This window comes from Lipotes vexillifer, unplaced genomic scaffold, assembly GCF_000442215.2.
Source record: "Lipotes vexillifer unplaced genomic scaffold, Lipotes_vexillifer_v1.1 scaffold518, whole genome shotgun sequence".
NCBI classification, from domain to species: domain Eukaryota; kingdom Metazoa; phylum Chordata; class Mammalia; order Artiodactyla; family Lipotidae; genus Lipotes; species Lipotes vexillifer.
In genome coordinates, this window is record NW_006780945.1 from 369811 (window position 1) to 374498 (window position 4688).

General features: G+C 56.7%; 1 protein-coding gene across 1 annotated transcript in view; it reads left to right on the forward strand.

Moving 5' to 3' along the window:
• Positions 1-4688, forward strand: part of CYGB (cytoglobin) — an 8777-nt gene that overhangs the window by 350 nt on the left and 3739 nt on the right. The window lies entirely within an intron of this gene.

Sequence of the window (4688 nt, forward strand, 5' to 3'; positions counted from 1 at the left end):
GGGCGCCACCTCCCCAGCTGCGACTGGGGCCGGGCCGGTCGGGGTGCGGGCAGCGTGGGGCGCCTTGGGGTGGCCGGAGCCCTGGCCGAGCCCTTCCTAGCTCTCTCTGGGCGAGGTGCTCACGAGGAACTAGGAGCCAGACGCAAAAGGAGGGCACCTCCATCTCCCTCCCCTCCCGGGCCTCAGAACTCCTGGCTCAGCCAGCCATGCCTTCCTCACCAGCGACCCCAGCCACGCAACCGAGCTGTTATGGACACACATTTTACCAGCCTTTCCAATGGGGGCCTTGGGGGCTCCCCATTCTAGAGACAGGAATACTGAGGACCAGCCAAGAAGGAGGACAAAGGAGCAAACCCCTTTCTCCAGCTCAGCCCCTTTCTGTATTCAGAGACTTGGAAGTACAGAGCAAAGGGCGAAAGAATAGAGGTCAGAAGGAGTAGACCCTGGAGGTCCAGTTTTCCCAGCTGGCCCCTTCCTGCCCCTGGAGCTCCCAGGTGAGGTGCAGGTGAGTGGAGAAGCAAACAGTCCCCTAGGATACAGTCCCTGCCGAGTTTGGTGGAACGAAAGGGAGAAGGTTCAGGAGACAGGGCCCCACCCTGAAACCCCGATCTGGGGAGAAAGGGTCATGTGTCTTGGGCTCAGGGGTCATTCAGGCACCACATGCCCCCGAGGGACGCACACACACAGACTGACACTGTTATTCACACACCTACACACCAGTGCACATGCACACCATTCCCATATAGTTAATGTCCCCAAGCCACACAAGCTAGGAATTGACTACAGCTACAGATCGGTGCTCTCTTCCCACACATGCCAGTCCCTGGGGGCGCAGGCAGGGAGGTCCCCTTAACCCTCTGTCCTTGGCAGAGGGAAGCTGTCAAATCTAGGGCAGATCTGGAAAGTCTGATTGTTTGAAGATGGGGTGAAACCTGTCTGTGGAAAGGACAGTTGAAGTGCCAGCCTGTCTCCCAGTCCTGGCCCCGTCTCCGGCTCCTCTTTCTCTCCCGAACTCTCTCCCTTGTGCCTCCCCCAAGCCTGGGACCTACCCAGCTCCGTATCGATGTGCCCTGATTCCAACTTAGAAACAGATGTTGGAGGAAAAAGAGCAAGAAGCACTCTTGAGGAGTTCCAGGAGGATTGCTGAGGAAGGGACAGCTATTTGGGCAGCTCCCAGGCCCAGAAACAGCCGGGGGGTGGTGGTGGGGGGGGAAGCTAAGAGGGGATTTCAGATCCCGAAGCCATCAGACATTGGGAGGTGCAGCTCTGCACGTGCGAGCACCCACACAAGCACACGGTGGACAGTGGAGTCACAGATGCGCCAGACTGCATCCCTGGAGGGCTGCTCTCAGCTGTGTTGTCGGCACATGCGGGCCCCCCAGGCCTCAGGATGCACCCGGGTGTGCACATGGGTCACTAAGAGGAAATAAGGCAAAGTCCAAAGGACCTTGGAGAGTTTTTGTCCCGACGCCCTGCCGTTTGCCAGTGAGGACATGTAAGGGATGTGTCCAAGATCCAGCGCCTAGGGTCCCACCCAACCTCCCCAGGAATGGGGGGTGCTGAGGAAGGAACTGAACCCTGAGGTGTTTCTGGAGAGTCTGAGCTCTTGGCAAGGGTTTCATCCTCTCTCTGCCCCTCTAGTTCCCCAGAGGGGAACTCGTTCCTCAATGGGCACTGGGTCTGGGCTGGGGAGGTGGTCGCCTAGTGCTCAGGACTCAGAGGGAGGCCCACAGTTAAACTGAGAAGGCCTGAGATAGCAGTTAGATCTGGGCTGCTGATAACCCCAGGCACACTTCGCCTGACCCCACCTCTGCTGCCGGGAGCCCAGCCCAGCCCAGCCCAGCTCAGAAGAGAAGCTGGCCCAGCACCCCCTCGCCCAGCCCCAAGTCCCGCCAGCCTCCCTTTCCTTTTTCCCGCCCCAGTAGGGGGTGTTAGGGGGACTCGACTGATAAGCTTCTCAGCTAAGGCCCCTCCCAAGATCCTGTGCCTCTCAGTTTTGTCACAGACCCCTCTTGTCTTTACACCCCATCAACAAGGACGGGCGGGACAGAGCCCGAGACAGTCGCCCTCTGACCGGGCACTCTCACCTCCTCCCTCCCCACTCCTACACCCCAACACTCCCCCTGTGAGGAGGTAGCAGCCTCGAGGATGGTGCCAGAGGGGCTGCCCAGACCCCATGCCTCCTCTCTCTGCCGGGAGGAGACCAAGAGGGAGCATCCATGCTCTAGGAAGGCTCCCCTCCCGGTTGTAACTCTGCCACCTTCCCCCTCACGCTCAGACAAGCCTATTTCAGGCACTCCTGGAAACCCAGATGCCTCTGGAAGCTGAGAAACTCCCCAAGCTGGCTGCTGAGGCTTCTCCCAGCAGTGCAGGCCGGAACTGGGAGGGTCAGGAGTAAACACGGGGGTGGGGGGGTGGCGGGGGGCGCAGAGAAACGCCAGGATGAAGGAGCAGAGCGCAAGGCCCCTTGACTCCCCTGGCCCAGAAGAAGGGCTCATCGGGACCATCCTTAGGGCCATAACGGGAGACCCACCGGGTCCCAGGCTACCATCTCCGGCAGAGCAGCCTCTGAGGCGGTCTGGGGAAGCCATCATAGCCGGGGCCGCCCCGGCTCCTTCCTGGTCCTGCCACCCACTCCGCTTGGCCCACTGATGCAGCCGTGGGCATCAATTCCTAATCCAGAACGTGGGAATAAAAACAGTGCCAACCTCAGGAGGATATCGCAAGAATTAATGAGATCATATATAGTAAGTGCTCAATAAATAGTCCCTGTTATTTTCTCATCAGTAAAGTGGACATAATACCCACTTTGTTGTGGCATTATATGAAATAACAAGTGGAGATGCTCTGCATATTGTTATTCACCAGCCAAATAGAAATTAGTATTTTTGTTGCAACGTAAAACCTCTAAAGTCAGAGATCCTCATTTAAATCCAGACTGGGTTTTTTGTATCTGTCCTTCATTACGACGCTTCTCCAGAGAAATCCAATGTATTTTCAGACCCGTCGCGTCTTTTGTCCTCACCAGCATAGCTGGAAAGTAGCAAGCAGGGGTGCACGGACTTCTCTCACACTTTTGCAGACAGGACATTGTGAAGCGATTTGCCCGAGGTCACACTTGGCCTCCCAGAGGGGCCCTCCTCGTAGCCTGAAAGGGTGGCCGGGGCCAGATGCTCTCCCTGCATCTGTTCCAGCTCTCAGATCTGAGACCTGACCCCCGGCCCCAAGGGCTGTTTTGGCAAATTACCAGCTCTCTCTAATCACAAAGGGGACACTCCAAAAGTGTGAAACAACCTGAGAAAACAGGTCCAGGACATTCCATCCATTTTCTGAGGCTTCAGTTATGTAAGTTCTGATTGAGTCTGGCCACATATCTCCCGCCCCAGCTGGGTGAGGGATCGCAGATGTCATCACCACCATACTGCAAAGTGCAGGGCTCTGGGCCGAGGTGATGGGTCAGAGTGTGCATGAGACCAGGGCTCTGCCCTGGGGTGGCAGGACCCAGACGGACACACAAGGAGGAAGCTGTGAAAGGTGGCAGGGAACACACTAATGGCCTTGGAGGGAAAGCGGTCGCCCGGGGCCAGGCCGGGCACTCAGGGAGAGGCCCAGCTGACATGGGGGAAGGGGGGGTGGGTCCACCATGTGGAAGGGGGCCAGCATGCCGAGGAATCTTTAACCCATGGTAAGTGAAGCTGTTGGGCTGGAGCGTAGGGAAGAATGTGGACCCCATGCTGGAGAAGCGGGTGTGGGACAGTTTCTAAGAAGCCTGGAATCCGAGGTTAAGGAGTTTTGACTTTGTCCGGTAGACAGTGGGGAGCCATGGAATGTTTTTGAGCATGAGAGCGACCCAGTGAATGTGATATTGGGGGGGGGGGAATTAGACAATTTCAGATAAACGGGAGAGGGAAGGGTTAGAAAGCCCTGGGGTCTGCCTCAAGAAGTGCACAGGCTGGTTGGAGAGGTAAGATGTACAGACAGGCATGGAGGACTTACCAGGCTGGTGACATCAATCCATATCTTTAATTAAATCAACCGATGACTATGCAGGCTGAGGAGGGAGGCAGGGTAGTGAATAGGGAAGGGACTGGGCTGGGAGGAGGACTGAGTCTCATTTCTTCCCTTCCATGACCTGAGCTAAGTCAGCTAAGCCGCTCGGGCCTTCCTTTGTTTAGGAAGAGAGCTCTGACTTCATAAAAAAGGGTGGCATTTACTGAGCCCCCTGTGTCCACACTGTGCCAGGGCTCCACATGCTGTTTCTCGTTTCATCCTCCCAACAACCACAACGACTCACAACCAAGATAGGAACAGTGATGCCCATTTCATAGATAAGGAAACTGAGGCTCAGAAAAGTTAACTTGGGGGTATAGCTCAGGGATAGAGCATTTGACTCCAGAAAAGTTAACTTGCCCAAGGGCACACCGGCTGGGGATTCCAGAAAGCAGGCTCTTACCCTCTCAGCTGCGACTGGAGCAGGCCTTGAAGGGTGTGTGGAGTTTGGAAAGAAGGCAAAAAGCAAGGAAGCTCGCTTCCTTGGGAGAGGAGGCTGCAAATCCGGCAGATAGAAATGGCCGGGACTGGGGAGGGGTCTGCATGTAAGCCAGGTCATCCAGAGGAACTGCTACACATGGTGGGGTGAGGGTGGGTTCAGCCTCTCCCACATCTGTACCACCCCCGCCCCCCCCCCC